This window comes from Acomys minous, assembly GCF_964271855.1.
Source record: "Acomys minous genome assembly, chromosome: 8".
Lineage (NCBI taxonomy): Eukaryota > Metazoa > Chordata > Mammalia > Rodentia > Muridae > Acomys > Acomys minous.
Genome location: NC_140489.1, coordinates 6480439 through 6498884, shown reverse-complemented (window position 1 = coordinate 6498884; position 18446 = coordinate 6480439). Strand labels below are relative to the sequence as shown.

Sequence of the window (18446 nt, the reverse complement as noted above, 5' to 3'; positions counted from 1 at the left end):
ATCATAGAATTGGCTGTCTGAGGGGAGGGCTGAGGAGAGATGGGGCAGGGTCTGTAGCTGACACCAGCTGGGAAGTATACAAGGGATCTGAGAATTTCGTGATTTGAGGTACACAACACACCTGGGAAAAATTCATAATTTTAGTCTTGGAGATATAAAGTAATTTTTATCAAGAGAAAATGCACAAAATTAAATATGTCAAAATGACAACCATCTGTATATTTCATTGGATCCTCTTGGTTCAGAAGAAGGAAACAATGGAGATTTCAGTTTCAAAGCGACCTTGGAAAATCATAATGTCTCAAGGAAACCTCCGTTTGTTTATCACACAAGCTGAAGTACAGATATTGAATTACAAAAAATGCAAATTGTCAAACTTCTTACAAAAATTGCACTCAACAAGTGCTATAATTTCAGTCTATTAATGAAATATAAGTATTTTCAGTTATATACATATATTTTCATATATAGCATATCGTACATGAAAATATAGGATTATATATATATCAATATGATATAATTTTAACAATATGTATATAATTTTATATTTTCCACATATATGAATATATAAATATTCATATATTATATAATTATATACAGAGACAATATATATAGTATAGATAATGTGAATGTTCCAAGTACATGGATGGATATAATAAGTTAAATATGCATGCATTTATATGGAACATACTAATTTATCTATCATTTAATGTGATAAGAAGTATCTGAATAGCTTACTTTATTTGTGGGTAAAAAAATTGTTCTAGTGTGTCAAGAAAAATCAAGTTTGGTAGAATATGACAGTGGAGAAGGGCTTTAGAACATTGCAGTATCTCGGAGAAGAAACTATATTTCCTAGCATTGAAATACATGTGCATGCAGCATAGTCTTAAATTCCGTAAATGTAATGACCTGGAAAGCCTTTGCTTGGCTAGAGTGCCCTCTTCTGGTTTGAGCATCCCTGTAGAAAGTTTTTTTGTTCAGGCTCATATTTGAATATCCTCACTGTGTCTCTGGCACAATAGTACATGGCTGTGTCCTCAGTCTGCAGACTGTTCAGTTTCAAGAAGACCTGGCTCTTGGAGGTGTCACTGCTGATGCTGAGCTGGGATTTGAGAGCTGAATTATAACCTGTTCCTCCACCATTCCACATAATGCCCACCCACTCCAGACCCTTTCCTGGAGGCTGGCGGACCCAGTGTACACCATAGCTGGTTAATGAGAAGCCAGAGACAGTGCAGGTGAGAGACTGGGTCTGTGTGGGCTGCACTAGGTCAGGTCCTGACTCCTTCAGCTGCACCTGGGACAGGGCACCTGGGGACAAGAACATCACCATCAGTTACACATCCCATAGATGACATGCACAGGTCCCTCTCCTGAAGCCCTGAAACACCTATAGCTTGGAAAGGTCACCAGGCAGAGGAGCAGCAGCAGGACAGCCATGCTGTGATGGAGGCTCCAGTGAGAAGGACATGGGGCTTCTCAGCTAGGCCTGGGCTTTCAGGCTGAGGCTGAGGCTGAGGGCTGCTTTGCATTGGGGGAGGGTCCTGAGAGGATAAGAGGAAGCACAGAACAACTCTCCAGATTCACTTCCAGGTGACTGAGATTTGCCTTGTGCTACATTTTTATTTTAATAATTTAAAAACAATTATTTGTTCACTACACTTCCTGGCCACAGCCCCTTCTCTCCTCTCCTCTCTTCCTTGTCCCTCCATCCTCTTCTGCTTCCCATCGTCCTCCACATTCCTCAGAAGTAGGGAGCTTCCCATACCCACCCACCACAGCTCATCAATCACAGAAGGACTGAGGGTGTCTTCACCTCCTGTGCTCTGTCAAGGCAGCACCACCTAAGGGAAGTGATCAAAAATCAGGCAGCAGAGTCCATGTCAGATATGGCCTCCCACTCCCTTCCTAGGGGACCCACATAAAACTTGAGCTGCCCGTCTGCTACATCCCTGCAGGCACCTAGGTCAAGTTTATGTATTGTCCTTGGCTGGGGCTACAGTCACCATAAACCCTCTGGGTCCTGGTTAGTTGGCTCTGTTAGTCGTCTTGTGAAAAAAATGTTGACAAAAAATCCAGGAACATTTTCTGTTTCTGTCTAGACTTGACTTCCACATAAACATTAAATTTTATGATTCACACTGTGCAGGCCTTAAGTGAGTCCACATTCATGCTGTGCAGGAAGAAGGAGCTACCACATCCTCAATGCATGTGCATACCAAGCAGAAGCAATAAGATGGAGTTTAGTCTTATGATGCACTTTGGGTTTATAGTGATGTGAAATATAAATTATGGAACTATTTAAATATTTTCTCTTAGTGTCAGTGGTGCTATCTTACTCTTATCTCTCACCTAGAAAATCCAACCTGTGAGGAAGCACTTCACAACCATTTTGTACAGTAATTATGAATGTTTGTCTGAGAGGAGACCTGAGGATTGACTTTGTAGCCATGTCAGTGGGTGAAAAATTTTCACTTGTACACTCAGGGACACCATACCTGTGGGCAAGTCTTACTACTTATTGATTCCTACTGGCCTGTATGCTTCTCTGCCTGTCTGCTTATCTGCCTGTCTGTCTGTGCCAATGTATTTTTAAAACTCTTTCTTCTTGTCTTTTTACAATTTGAAGTATATTTTAAAACCAGTTCTCTAAATATGGAAAAAATAGGGCTCGACTTTCTGACACCAGGCGAGGAGTTAGAAGAGGAAGTGTGGGATTGAACTGGGAGTTTCAGACAACAGTAGAGGAGGAGAAGAGGTGAGGTGGAACAAAGAAAGGACTTTAAGCTTGGAACATGGGGACTTTCCAAAGATGGAGTCAGGACAACAAAGAGGGTGAAGAACAGATTTAAACTTCTCAAGATTGTGTGTAAAGCCTGGTGAACAGATACAAAGGAGTCTCAGTTACTTATTTGTTAGCTAGTTTAAGTCATAAATTAAGAGAAACCGACAGTTATATAAAAATAATTCAACAGAAGGTAACGTAGCAATTTTGTCCATGCTCTGGTTATGTAAAACACCAGGGAAGGGAGGAGAACAGCCCAACCTATCCTGTGCGGTCAGAACTCAGAGAACATCCACCACTTCTTTCACAATGGACTCCTCATATGTTTTGTTCATTATTTTTCTGTGCATAATCTGTGTACTGTAGGTGGAGTGCTGGAGTCTTGACATAGCAGAGATATCCTTCCTGTGCATGTCCTGAAGGGCACCTGCCACTAGGGGTGCTCTCTCCTACTTGTTCCTAACCCTCTGAGGGTCAGTGTAGGTTCTTAAAGCCCACAGGCATAGACTATTGAAGACCTCCTACTCCATTGTTCTGAGGAGCAGCTGGTTCACAACCAGTGTCTTCCTTCTGTTACAAAGTGAAGTCCTTTAAATATTGATCTGTGCTTGATGAATCCTGGACACTGCCCCATCTCCTTGCTTTTTCTTCACAAGTCCTCCCAAGTCTATGTAGCTGTTTGTGTTGAGCACATCCTAGATTCCTATTGGAACCTGAGCACTGCTAGGCACAAGATCCTATTGAATGTCTCTGTGTCTTGAGGACAACTTACTTAGTTACCTAGTGGAACTCCCTCAGAAACACAGAAATTTAGAAATGTTTCTCTGAGTTTTCCTCCTCTCTGCTTCAGTAGGTCAGTATTTCTTGAAACATGCACAGCTTCTCCAGTGGGTGGTGACAGTTTGGTCTGAGTGACCTCAGAACTGATTTGTAGCTACCACTTCAGGGTAAGGTTATTGATTCCACAGAACATAAGGATTAATAACCTCAGGCTATGGGTCAGAAGATAATAGTCCAGGTGGTGTGTGTGCATGTGTTGTGTGTGTGTGTTCGCACTTGTGCCTGTGAGTTTGTGTATCTGTCTGTGTCTGTGCATGTGTATGTAAACAAAAGACTTGGCAATTAATATTGAACTCTAAAAATTATAGAACTAATTATACAAGATTGATAAGGATTGGTACAAGGAGTGTGGTTGACATCAACCCAGGTAGAGGACAATACTTTTTCAAGACTGTGCATTTTAAGTAATTTCTGAAAGGATTATTCTTGAATCTTCACGGTGAAAACCAATGTTAGTAAGTACCTGAATATTCAAACATGGAATATGTGAAAAACTAAAACAACAACAAAATGAAGTCTAACTGTCTCTTATGTGGACACAGTTACACAAGTTATCTTAAACAGAGCTTATGTCATTTTAACCCATCTTTTTATTGCTAATTCAGGCAAGTTGTGGTTTTATTCCAAATGTATACAATCTAAAGGATAATTCATAGATTATTTAGAATTTCCTACGAATTTTCACCATGTTTCAAAATTACAGGCACTTGATGTAATGTGTCAGAACTCAAGAACTTTCACCATTTTTTATTTTTTATTTTTGCATTAGACACCCCATATGTTTTTTCCCTTATTCTTCTGTACTAAATCTTTGTTTGTGTGTCAGTGGTAGAGAGAGATACTGACATTGGGAAGACAGCTAACCCTTGTATGTTCTGATGGACACCTAACACTATGTGTGCCTCATGTCATTTGTTCATAATACTTTGAAGGTTCTTGAAAGTTGCTAAAAGCCAACTGAATAGAACATTAAAAACCTCCTACTCCAATATTCTGAATAGCTGCTTGTTTACCAACAGTGTCTTCCTTCCACCACAAATTGAAGTCCTTTAAAGCCTGATGACTTTCTCGTGAATTCTGGAGTCAGCCTTATCTTATTGCTTTTTCCTCAAGAGTCCTCCAAATACTGTGTAGCTGTTTGTTTTGGGTACATCTTAGGTTATTCTTGGTATCTTAACTTCTCAGAAGCTCTGGGCAAATCTAATTCAATGTCTTGGGGACAACTCACTTAATTACCTAGTGGATCTCCCTGAGAAGTACAGAATCTTCCAAGTGTTCCTGTCAGTGTCCTCCCTGCTTCAGTCTGTCAATCTTTCTTCAGACACTCACGGCTTCTCCAAGATATTCCTCTCCTCTTTGTGTTTATCTCACATGAAGAATTACTTTTAAAAAGGATAAAATTGGAACATATAATTTTGAGAAGATTCATTCTCTTAGCCAATACATGAATAATATGGATAATATTTTATTAAACATTATGATTTAAATTATCAAGGACCCATGTCTGTGATTTTTAAATTTACATTTATGATTTAAAATGTATTCACTTTACATACAAATTGTAACCCCCTCCCGTCATCTCCTCCTGGTCCCACCCTCCCTTCTTCTTCCTCCCTATGCCTTTCCTGTGTTCCCCAGCAGCAGGGATCTCTTTTCCACTACCAACTGACCCCAGCCTAACAGTTCTCATCAGGGCTGACTGCATCCTCTTCCTCTGTGGCATGGCAAGGCACCGAGTCTGGGGGAAGAGCTTAATGAGCAGCCAACAGAGTCCATATCAGGGACAGTTCCTGCTCCCCTTAATAAAGGATACATATGGAGACTGAACTGCCTATTTACTACATCTGAGCAGGGGGCCTATGTCCTCTCTATAGACTTTTTTTGGTGCATCAGCCTCTGCCACCCCCTCATTCCTGGGCTCAGTCTGGTTGGCTTTGGTGGTCTTCTTGTGGAGCTCCTGTACCATCTGGGTCCTTCTATCCTCACTCCCACACTTCTGTATGACTCCTTGTGCTCTGTCAAAGTTTGGCTGTGAGAATCAGCTTCTCTACTTCAGCTTCTGGAGGTATTTGATGGAGTCATTCAGAGGACGTGTATGGTAGGCTCCCATCTTGCTACCTCTCTTCAGATGTTTCCAGAGCCTATTCTCTTTGTGCTTCTGAGTGAGAATTAAGCATCCTCCCTAGGGTCCTCCTTGTTAATTAGCTACTTTAGGTGTTTGTATTATAATATGGTTATTCTGTATTTTATGGATAATATCACTTACAAGTTTGTATATACCAAGTGTGTCCTCCTGGGTTACTTCAATCAGGATGATTTTTTCCAGTTCCATCCATTTGCCTGCACATTTCATGATGTTCTTTTTTGATAGCTGAATAGTATTCCATTTTGTGCACGTCCGCGAATTTTTTTATTCCTTCTTCCGTTGAGGGACATCTGCGTTGTTTCCAGTTTCTGGTTATTACAAATAAAGCCACTATGAACATAGTTGACCAAATGTCGTAGTTGTATATCTTGGTCTTCAGGTAATTTTCTGTTGGTAATTTTCTGAGAAAGTGCCAAGTTGATTTCCAAAGTGCTTGCACAAGTTGCATACCCACCAGCAACAGAGGAGTGTTTCCTTATCTCCACATTCTCACTTGAGCCTTTGATCTTAGCCATTCTGATAGTTGTAATATAGAATCACAGTGTCATTTTGATTTGCATTTCTCTGATGACTAAGGACATTGAACATTTCTTTAAGTGATTCTAGGACATTAGATATTCCTTGGTTTAGAATATGATTGAGTTGCTCCACATCTCCTGCCCAGGTTCTGCCTACAAGCTGGTGCTGATCTGGCATGTCAAGAGTGCCTGGAACCTGAGAACCACTTCAGAGCAGGCACAACACCAATCTGAGCAGAGCCGGCCAAGAGGAGGCTGTGTGCAGAGGGCAGATGTTGTGAGACTGAAGGCCATCTGGTTTCATGGTCACAGGCCCTGCCTGATTTCCCTGTCGGATCTAACTTGGACCCTGTTTGGGACAGTAGTCCATATGGCCAGTGTTCAGCCATTTTATCAGAACTTGCACCTTTAGGTTTCTATTTCTCCAGCAGTCTGTCATTTTCCAGAAACCAGCTGACCCTGTGTTGGTTCGACAGTTAGATTAAAGATAAGACTAAGATGGAGCCATCCTGTTGTGGTTTATCAGTTAGACTAGATAAAGCTAGAAGAAAATATTCGGTGTGGCAGAATGTTATGACTCTGCCTGGAATTCCCTGTGTCTTGAGATAGCTAGCAGCTGGGTTGCCATAGCAATAAGCTTCCCTGTCTCCTGCCTTATAAAAACTGCCCTTGAAAAATAAAGTTTGAGAGTTTGATCATTGTTCAGTATTGCTCTCTTTCTTCGTGTCTTGTATTTTGTCCCACATACAGGTGAATCTTCACCTGAGCTTTAGTCGAATCCCCGCAGGTCGGGTCAGAACCTCAAACAGTCCCTAGCCAGGGAGTCTTACCAAGTCTGTGCTCTGAGTTTTGGCTTCCACAGTCTCAAGGGTCTTTTGCTTCCTCAGGATCTGATCCTGGTCCCCACAAAGAATCACATGTGCTCTTTGGGATGCTCTGTAGATTTTTCAAGTCAGAGTTTGTTCTACATTTTAAAATAATCTATGGTCTATGGAAACTGTTCTGTGCTTAAAGTTGTTAGCACATAAGAACAAAGACCAGAGTTTGGTGCTTCATAAGTACAAAAAGAGGTAGGTGTGGTAGTCAAGAAGTAATCCCACCTATGGTACTTTTAACCAGTATGATCCTTGGGACTCACTAGTCAGCCATTCTAGCCAGATGCTGAGATCCAGGCCATGTGATGGAACTTCTTTTCAAAATTATCAAGTAGATTGATAGAAGAAGACATGTCAACATGTGCACATACACACACACACACACACACACACACACACACAGACTCACACACACATAGAGAGAAAGAGAGAGAGAAACAGAGACATATGTAGACATACAAAGAGAAAGAGAAAAACAATATTAAAAACACATAACACATTGGGAAGCTGAAAGTTGAGTAAACATTTGGACAATTCAAGTGTTGCTTTACACTGTACTTGTTGAGAGAATCTCTATGGAAGGCAGGTCAAACACAAGAATCCAGCCCTCCAAGTCCTTCTGGGCTCTGAAGAGGCTGTAACTCTCTGTCCCTCAGAGCTCTGTGTGTTCTCAGCGCCCCCTGCTGATCATCAGCTCCCTGCAGGGAGGTTTGAGTCTGAGTTCTCAGTGTCACTCACTCACTGTGTCTCTGGTACAGTAATATGTGGCTGTGTCCTCAGACCTCAGACTGTTCATGTCCAGGTACAGGGTGTTCTTGGCATTGTCTCTGGAGATGGTGAATCGGCCCTTCACGGCAACAGCGTAGTAGATGGTACCACTACTAGGACTAATGTATGCGACCCACTCCAGCCCCTTGCCTGGAGCCTGGCGGACCCAGTTCATTCCATAGCTACTGAATGGGAATCCAGAGGCGGCACAGGAGAGTTTCATGGATTTTCCAGGCTGTACCAAGCCTCCCCCAGACTCCACCAGCTGCACCTCACAATGGACTCCTGAAAACATGGAGAATACAGTCAGAAAACTGTCACCATTTTGGTCTTTCTGATGTCCACACAACACACAGCATCTCTTCTCCATAAATTACCTTTTAAAATCAAGACAAAGAAAACCAAGCTGATGCCCAAGTCCATGGTGAGTGGTCTGTGCTCAGTGCTGATCACTGAATGGGAGGATCTGGGAATCCAGGGCTGAGCTCCTCTGCCAGAGCTGCAGGGTCAGGGCAGGACTGTTTTTCATGGGCACAGAGAAGCCTCATTTGCATGTCTTTCAGCTGTTGCAGGCTATGTTGTTGGACCTGGACAGGAAGCAGTGCTCAGAGCTGATATAAGACATCAAAGACTGATGATAGTTATAGAAATTAACACAGACCGGTTGCTCTGTATGCAGCTTCCCATTGTTAAGTTCTCCTCAGTTGTCTTATTTCTCTAGCTAGGACATAAGTACTATATTGTAGAGCTAGAGAGAGGGTAGACAGCTTTGTCTTGTCCCTGATTTTAGTAGAATTGCTTTAAGTTTCTCTCCATTTAGTTTTATGTTTGCTATACGCTCATTGTATATTGTCTTTATTATGTTTAGGTATGTGCCTTGTATGCTTGCTCTCTCAGGACTTTTAACATGAATGGGTGTTGAATTTTCTCAAAAGGTTTTTCAGCATCTAAGGAGATGATCATGTGTTGTTCTACTCTCAGGGCAAAGAGAAATCTCAATACACTATTGAAATTGTCAAGGACTACTACATTCTATACCTGTCGTGAAAATCCCTAACTGAGATATGTACATGCAGCACTGAAATACAGGAGACCAGTCCTTTATGCCTGTCTGAACAAAGGTCTCTTTTGTAACCAGAGTTCTGTGTGCTCTCAGCGCCTCCTGCTGGTCATCAGAGCCCTGCAGGGAAGTTTGTGGCTGAGCTCTCAGTAATACTCACTCTGTTTCTTGCACAGTAAAATATGGCTGTGCCCTTAGCCCACAGACTGTTCATTTCCAGGTACAGGGTGTTCATGGCATTGTCTCTAGAGATTGTGAATCGGCCCTTCATGGTGTCTTCATAGTGGATAAGATCATCTCTAACAACAATGTATGTGACCCACTCCAGACTATTCCCTGAAGTCTGGGAGGACCCATTTCATGCTACAATCACTGCAGGTGTGTTTCAGGGACTTTCCTGCATGCACTAAGCTGCCCCAAGATTCCACCTGCTTCACCTCACACTGGATGCCTGCAATATTGGAGAATGCTGGTCAGAAAGCTACAACAAAAACAATTCCCCCCTTTTTCATGTCCACACAACACAGATAATGTCATTTCCCCTGTACAATAAGGACCATGAAAATCAAGCTGAATCCAAGTCCATGTGTGAAGTCTGTGTTCAGTGCTGATCACTGAATGTGAGAATATAGAGCTGGGATCCTCTGCTAGAGCTGTAGGGTGAGAGCAGGGCTGGCTGTGGGCACAGAGAAGCCTCATTTGCATGTCTTCCTGCTGTATCAGGCTATGTTGTTGGACCTGGGCAGGAAGTAGTGCTCAGAGCTGATATAAGACCTCAAATACTAGTGTTACAGAAGTTAACACACAGTGGTTGCTATTTATGCAGCATTCAATTGTTAGGGATCCATCTTACTTTATATAGTTCTCTATTGTACAAACACACCCAACATTTTGTGTATTATGTCTCTTCAGTATAATTGGAAATTTAAATGGAATACAAAACTCACAGTTTGGTTTCTATACAAGAGCTTAGTCTTTCCAACTTCCTGAATTGAGTATGGTTCCTCCCTCATAGTCTCTAGGATAACCTGCCTGTAGAGGTTCTCAGAGTTCTATCTCTGTGATGAGGACACTATGGGCTTTTCTCAGTTTAACTCATTTCTGAGAGAACATTGTCCTCATGGTGTAGCAGTCTTGCAAATGTGTCCTCCCTTTCACCACCTGTCAACTGCTCACTGTTTGCTATGGAGACACATCCTATTTGCAGTTTCCCTCCTAGTCATCGCCTTTTCTCTCACCACACCTCACCTTTGCTTTCCCATCACCATTACTCCACTGGCTGCAGCCCCCTTGCCACTCATTGAAAGAGTCTTCCATTCCTGGCATTCCAGTTCTAGACTTAACCCTACAAAAAGAAGCCCAACCCCTAACACACACAATGTATTTTCTGCATGTAACAGAACAGGCAGTGTTTGCTATTCCCAATCCTCATTATGTTGTTTGATATAAAGTCTTCCAGTTTCATCCATCTTCTTCCAAGGCTGGGAGGACACAGAAGAGGAGGAGGAGGAAAGAATGTATGATGTGAGCATGGGTGAGGAGCGCTGTGAAGTGCTGTGTTCTGGACTGGACAGGACTATCACAATTCTGACCTCATCTTGGCGGTTGGTGTCTGTGTAAGCCATACCTACCACCAAACCAGCCACAGCCTCAGGATACATAGGGTGAACATTTTCTAGGCCTTGACTCGTAGTGAGAAGCTGTTGTAAGTGGACAGTTCCTGGGGAGGGAGAATCCTCCTCTTCAGGGTGTGGTCACCAGAAAGTTTCCTATGCTGTAGCACTTGGCTCTGCACACATGTGCACACGTAGGCAGCGGTTACTGGGCTGGATAACTTCTTCAAGTTGGAAGAGGCTCATTTTTTGGAAGACATGGAGTAGCTGAAGGGGACAATATGGTAGATATTTGACTATCTAATTGTGCATATGTTGAAATCCTCAAATATGGAGAAAAGTATGAACTACATGGCTGAATGATTTAAAGACAATAAATCCCCAAAGAAATTGCTTAAGGAAAACTACGAATTGTGAAAAAAACTATCCAAATCAAACAGGTAAAAGGAGCATGGATAGAGGTCTTACTAGACATTTTAAAGTTTTGTCTGTGGTACCTGAGTGTGCAAACATGGAATCTGTGAAAATCAAGGCTAATTGTACCTTATTGTTGGAGACAATTGCACTTGCCATCTGAAACTGAGCACCTCTCATTTTCCACTCTATCTTTAGATTGTTAATTCTGGTGAGGTATGGTTTTTATTCCATAAGTGAACAAAATAAATGATGATTCCTAGATGATTTAAATTTCCCTAAGCCGTCTCACATATCTCTCACTCACAACTTTTCAGAATTAGAGACACTTGTTAATATATGCTGATCCTGACTTGCATGCCCTCCCATGTTCACCAACAGCAGGGAAACTGTGAAATGGACAACTAGTTCTTCCATAGGAACATAATTTGGTGTTAAAAAGTACACTTTCTGAGATTTTCAAAAAAAATGATATCCTGAAGGGTCTTGGGAAGATTATTAAACAGAAGCAGAAAACACAAATGGCCACATTAACCAGCCCTAGGCGTGACCTGAGTACCTGCTTATCAGTCCCGAGCTTCCTGAAATCTGATGTGCCCTGTGCTTGTCTAGAATGTTCTGTAGGGAAGTACAGTTTGAACTCACACTGTATCCCATACCTACTAATCCAGATGATTCCTGAAATATTTATAAATATATACATACATGTATACTCACAGACAAAGGTGGAGTTACTTATTATTTAACAGCAGACTTTGCCCCATCCAGACATGTCATCCTAGGAAACAGTAACACTGGTATTAGAAACAGTTCAGTTCCTTTTTTTGAGATGTTGGCTAGTGAGATACAATCTATGCCCAAGTAGTTCAGGGAACTTCCCATGGTCCTGTATACTCTCCATATTGACACCAAGACTCTTCAGCTTAAGCCAGCAAGCACTTGAGTCAGAGAATAGGGAGATAACAAGCTAGTAACTACCTCAAAGCTTCATTTATACTGTCTGGCTCTCATAATTTTGGAAGGTACTTTGCCAAGCACTGGAGGAGAGACATAATTATCAACATTACCTAGGTCCTGTGAGCTACCATAGTTACTGACCTGGCAAGGTATGCCCACTTGCACAATAGGGATATTAAAAGAACACACACACACACACACACAAACACACACACACACACACACACAAGAACATACAAGATGATATAAAATATCATGTTAATACATTACTTATTTTGGAAATATAAATGAAGAAACAAATGCATTATGGAAATCATGTTAGCTCATCACCTTCAGAAAATTGTGTAGTCAGTTATTATCTGTGCTTAATGTCCAGTGCCACAGCAAGAAGAAATTCCTTCTAAGAGAAAGTACAGTCGCCAACAATAAACTGTGTTGAGAATTTGAAACTTGACTTCAGTTGAATTCGAGATGTCTAACTTCATCCACCTTTTCCATTGAATGTATGTGTGTGAGAGCTGTTTATTCTCTGTCTGTCTCTGTCTTTGTCTCTGTTTCTTTCCCTGTCTGTCTGTCTGTCTGTCTGTCTGTCTGTCTCTCTCTCTCTCTCCTTATTTCCTTGTAGATTTGCAAATAAGTAGCAGACTCAGGGCTTTTCTACCCAAGTCTAAGTTTACATTAGCTTACTGGAGATCTCCACAAGGAGGCCTGTCTACAGATCAAAGAGCCTGCTTTTAGGGCCCCCCATCAGTTTCTGGCAGAAGTCATTTTTTACAGCCTCAGCCATAGGAAAATTGTGTTCAGTTTAAAATCTCCTCTTGGGCCATGGTACATTCAGTCCCAGGAGAAGAAACCTTGGGCTCCCTTTTTGCTTTCTTCATTCTTCTCTCAACCCTGATCAGTTGCCTGAGTCATCAGTTCTAGAGCCCCAAGAGATAAAGCAAACAGGAAGGGCATCTGCATCCAGGCCCACAGACCCTATCCTGAGTCTCTTCAGAGCAGCTGCCAGGCATAAACACTCTATGGCCTTCAGGACTCTGAACAGGCTGTAACTCTCTGTCACTCAGAGCTCTGTGTGCTCTCAGCGCCCCCTGCTGACCATCAGCTCCCTGCAGGGAGGTTTGAGTCTGAGTTCTCAGTGTCACTCACTCACTGTGTCTCTGGCACAGTAATATGTGGCTGTGTCCTCAGACCTCAGACTGTTCATGTCCAGGTACAGGGTGTTCTTGGCATTGTCTCTGGAGATGGTGAATCGGCCCTTCACGGCATCTGCGTAGTTGATGTAACTACTATCATAACTAATGACGGCAACCCACTCCAGACCCTTGCCTGGAGCCTGACGGACCCAGTGCATTCCATTGTTACTGAATGTGAATCCAGAGGCTGCACAGGAGAGTTTCATGGACTTTCCAGGCTGTACCAAGCCTCCCCCTGACTGCACCAGCTGCACCTCACACTGGACTCCTGAAAACATGGAGAATACTGGTTAGAAAATTGTCGTAATGTTTCTCTTTCTGATGTCCACACAACACACAGCATCTCTTCTCCATAAGTTACCTTTTAACATAAAGACAAAGAAAACCAAGCTGATCCCCAAGTCCATGGTGAGTGGTCTGTGCTCAGTGCTGATCACTGAATGGGAGGATCTGGGAATCCAGGGCTGAGCTCCTGTGCCAGAGCTGCAGGGTCAGGGCAGGACTGTTTTTCATGGGCACAGAGAAGCCTCATTTGCATGTCTTCCTGCTGTAGCAGGCTATGTTGTTGGACCTGGGCAGGAAGCAGTGCTCAGAGCTGATATAAGACATCAAAGACTGATGACAGTTACAGAAGTTACACAGAATGGTTTCTCTTTATGTAGCTTTCCATTGTTAAGGATTCACATACTTTATTTAGTTCTCTTTTGTGCACATGCAGACAACATGCTGTGCGTATATACTGCTATGCCTTTCCAGAACAAATGTGAAATTAAATAGCTCATCACACAGTGTTTTTTTCTTTTCTTTTTTAAAAATATATTTTATTAATTATTTCATATTAAATCTCAAGTGTTATCCCATCCCTTGTTGCCTCCCATTCATCTCTCCCTCTATATATTAGCTCAGTCTTCCATATTGTATGGACTGATCATGGTTTCTCTGTGTGTGGCTCTTGGACATGGTCGTATTGAATGGAGATGTTATAAGAATTCCTTCTTTCTGATGTGAACACGTGAAATGTCATTTTTGAGAGAGCACGCTTCATGTCATAGGAGGCTTGCAAATACTTCATCCTTCTGTCACCTCCTGCCTTCCACTCAGTGTTTGCAGTGGAGACATTCTTATTTGTAGCACACTAACTTGTTTTGCAACTGTTCTCCCCATGATTTCTTCACATCTGTCCACCATTCTCATCTTCCATCTTTACTTCAGACAGCACATCACTGTCTTTATGTTAGGCTTGATGTCATTTCCCCAATTTTATATAATAATGTATCTTTTACCTTCAGTTGATTTTTACTCTGATTTTGGTCTTATTTCTCCAGTTCTCTTGTTTCCCTGCTACTCATCCCTTTCTCTCACCACACCTCACCTTTGCTTTCCCATCTCCATTATTCCCCTGTCCTTGCTCACCCTTGCCACTCACTTAAGAAATCTTCCTTCCTAGCATTCCAGTTCTAGTTTTAAATCCTACACAAAGAAGCCCAAACCCCTGACACACACACTCTACTTCCTGCATGTGACAGAAACAGGCAGGTTTGTTCTTCCCAATCTTCATTATGGTGTTTGATATAAAGACTTCCAGCTTCATCCATGTTCATCCAAAATGCAGAAGATTCTCAGGAAGGGTGGAAAAAAATGTAAGGCTTGGAGCATGCAAAGGAGTGCTGTGAGGTGCTGTCTTCTGGATAAGACATGCCTATTTATTCACATTATGCTCTGTAATTCTCTCACTCTTATTTTTCCATTTCCACACTCCTTCTTCTTCCACACTATTCCTCCACCATAGACCTCTGAGAGGTGGGGTCCTCTCTCCCTACATTCTGAACACACTCTACTGGGTCTCCTCTGGATACCCTGCATCCCCTTCCTCTGTGTTCCCACAGGGCCTCTTATCCAAGGGGCAATTGATTAAATAGCAGGCACCACAATTATTGTCAGAGGCAGTCCGCTGATCTCCTGTTCCTGTTCCTATGTGAAGAACGAGCTCTCCCCTGGCTACATCTGAACAGGACATCTAGGTTCCCTGCTTGCAATGTCCTTGGTTGGTGCATCAGTTTTTGAAGCCCCCTGGGTACAGGTCCGCCAGCCTTGAGAGTCTCCTTGTGGAGCTCCTGACAAACACTCCCTGCATCCCTGTCCTTCCTTCCCACAACTCTTCCACAAAACTCACAGATCTTTGCTCAGCTTCTGTAGGGAAGTCCTAGTATCTGTCCCAATGCCCTGCTGGGCAGAGTCTCTAAGAGGTCATCTATGTCAGGAGCAGAGCTCTGAAGCCTGGGAAAATGAGGAAATAGAAGGATCCAGTGGGTCCTGGAAAACTACAGGTGGGTCTGGGCCCTGGGGTCCTCCACAAACTATGGCAACAAGCCAAGGAAAATATAGGCAGTAAACTTCGAACCCCTACCCAGACTAGCCGATGGACAGGACATTCTCCACCGTTAAGTGGAGAAGGAGATCTGACTTTCACACAAACTCTGGTGCCCCATATTTGACCATGTCCCTTGGATGTAGACGCCTGGTGGCACTCAGAGGAAGGATAATAGGTCACCAAGGAGAGACTCGATACTCTATGAGCATATACAGGGGGAGGAGGTTCCCCTCAATCACAGACATAGGGGAGGGGAGTAGGGGGGGAAGCGGGAGGAAGGGAGGAATGGGAGGATACAAAGGATGGGCTAACAACTGAGATGTAATATGAATAAATTAATTAAAAAAACTGTAAAAAAAAATAAAAAAATTAAAAAAAAAACACAACCTGAAAAAAAAAAAACCAAAACCAAAGTCTCTATTTTTTAAACTTTTCCACCTCCTGGGTGATCTTTAGCATGCAGGAGACTTCTGTTTCTTACAGAAAGGTAAGTTGAATAATGGGGGTGGGACTTTGAGGAGAGGAAGGAGTGTTTTGGGTCAGGTTGTAAAGTGATTAAATCAATAAATGGAAAAAAAAACTATCTTCAGGGAGCACCACAGATAATTAGCCACTGTCATCACACTGCATGAGTCACACCACTGTGTGTGGTCACTGCTTTGCTCTGGTGTCACTTCAAGTCCACACACTCAGTTTCCTTTGATGACTAAATGCTGTTCTTGGGCCCATGCTGCTTCAGGATCCAGTTAGGCTCATTTTATTCAGGTTAATTTTCATGTTGACCAGGCAGGGCTCTCACAGTCCAGGCCTCCAGGGAAGAGCAGCAACAAAGCCCTTTAGACTCCTGGTGTTGCTTTCACAGTCAGATTCTTCCTGTTCATGAAGGGCCTGACTTTAGTTTCTTATCACGGTGCAGGATTATACTTCATATAGTAAACCCCTTCCTAAGTGACTATTTCTGTGAGCATTGAGTCCATTTACCAACATCTTGCATCTCTAGCTGTACCAGCCACCTCTTGATCCATATTTCGGTGAAACAATCAAATAATCCATTAGCACATACTAAGTGTGTAGCTGCAAAGATTAAGCCTAGAATCACTGTTGAAATGATCAGAATTAATATTTTAAACTTAATATAATTTTATGTTCTAGTCATAATCTTCCCACACCATTAAAATATATTCCCACTCACATTCCTTAGGACTCAGGCATTACACCAAAACTCTGGACATGAAATTCATACCAGTAAGCCAGGCATGGGAGAGGAAGGAGAGGCAGGGAAATCAGGACTCCGTAGCATCCACATGCTGCCTGGGGCTGGGACAAGCTGAGCAGTTGAGGTCAGTCTGTGTTTGAAGGTAGAAGGCATGGTGAAACAGAGCCTTGGAGCATGTGCCCCCTAGTGTGTGAGCTCACAGAGCTGTGTTGGAGCCCCTGGCACCAGCCTTGTGCTCAGGAGAAAGGCAGCATACAAAGTGTAACCCAGAGCTGGTGCAGGTAGGTGTGGCTTCTGTCTGGTGCCCATAAAGGACAGGGTACAAGAGAATGTGCACCATCCTACGTAAAGATGCTGCTGCATCAGCATAGAACTTGCTATAGTTTTGGAAATGATTGCAAATTTATATATCCTTTATAAGGGAGATCAGAACAGAGCTGACATAGAGAAGAAAATGAATGAAAAATACAAACAATAGAACAAAAATCAGGCAATCCTTTTAAAAAATATTTTAATCTGTTCACTTTACATCCCAAAGGTAGCCCCTCCCGCATCACTTCCTGATCCCATTATCCCACCCTCATAATCTCTCCCTCCCTACTGTAGTCCTCAGAAAGGGACCCTCCTCCTCTAAAATCTGACTTCAGCCTATCAAGTCTCATCTGTACCACCTGTATCCTCTTCTGCTGTGGCCTGAAAAGACAAACTTGCCAGGGAGAAGTGATCAACGTGAGTGGCCAGATTCCACATCAGAAACAGTCTCTACTCCTCATATTGTGGGAACCACAAGGAGACGATGCTGTCTATGTACTGCATCTGAGCAGAGGGTCTAGGTCCACATCATATATGGCCCTTGATTGGTGCATCTGTCTCTGTATTGTAGCGTGGCTGTCCTGTATTATGTGGTTAATATTTATTTATAAGTGAGAATATATTATGCACATCTTTCTGGGTCTGTGTTACCTCACTCAGGATAATAATTTTTAGTTCCATTCATTTGCCAGAATATTTGAATATTTCGCTGTTTGTAATAGCTTAGCAGTATTGCATTGTGTAAATGCACCATCCTTTCTTTATCTACTCTACCGTTAAGGTACATGCAGGTTGTTTCCAGATTCTGGCCATTAAAAAGGTTTGTTGTGAACACAACTGAACAAATAAATCCCTTTGTTGTATGGTGAGACATCTTTTGGGTATTCGCCCAGGAGTGATATGGCTGGGTCTTGAGGTAGAATTAGTCCAAATTTTCTGAGAAAGTACCAGAATGATTTCCAAAGTGGCTGTGCATGTTTGCACTCCCTGCAGCAATGGAGGAGTGTTCTGCTGTTCCCACATCCTCACCAGCATATGCTCTCATTTCAGTGCTTGATCTTAGTCATTCTGACAGGTATAAGATGGAATCTCAGAGTCATTTTTATTTGCATTTCCCTGATGGCTAGGGATGTTGAACGTTTCTTTAAGTGTTTCTTGGCCAGTCCATATTCTTCTGTTGAAAATTCTCTGTTTAGTTCTGTTCTCCATTTTTAATTGCATTATTTATTATGGTCATGTTTCATTCTTTGAGATCTTTATACAGTTTGGATATTAGTCTTGATGAGATGTAGGGTTGTGAAGAAATTTTCTCAGTCTGTACAATGTCTGCATATTTTGTTGACAGTTTCCTTTGCTTCACAGAATCTTTTCA

General features: G+C 42.4%; 2 gene segments (V, D, J or C); both read right to left on the bottom strand.

Annotated features, from left to right (window-relative positions):
- LOC311603962 (Ig gamma-1 chain C region secreted form-like) overlaps positions 1–18446 on the bottom strand; it is a 615341-nt gene that overhangs the window by 235995 nt on the left and 360900 nt on the right.
- On the bottom strand, positions 5305–13608 carry LOC311603396 (immunoglobulin heavy variable 3-30-like). The segment is given in 5 exons: positions 13537–13608; positions 13133–13443; positions 8974–9115; positions 8086–8220; positions 5305–5366 (listed from the first exon to the last, which is right to left on the bottom strand).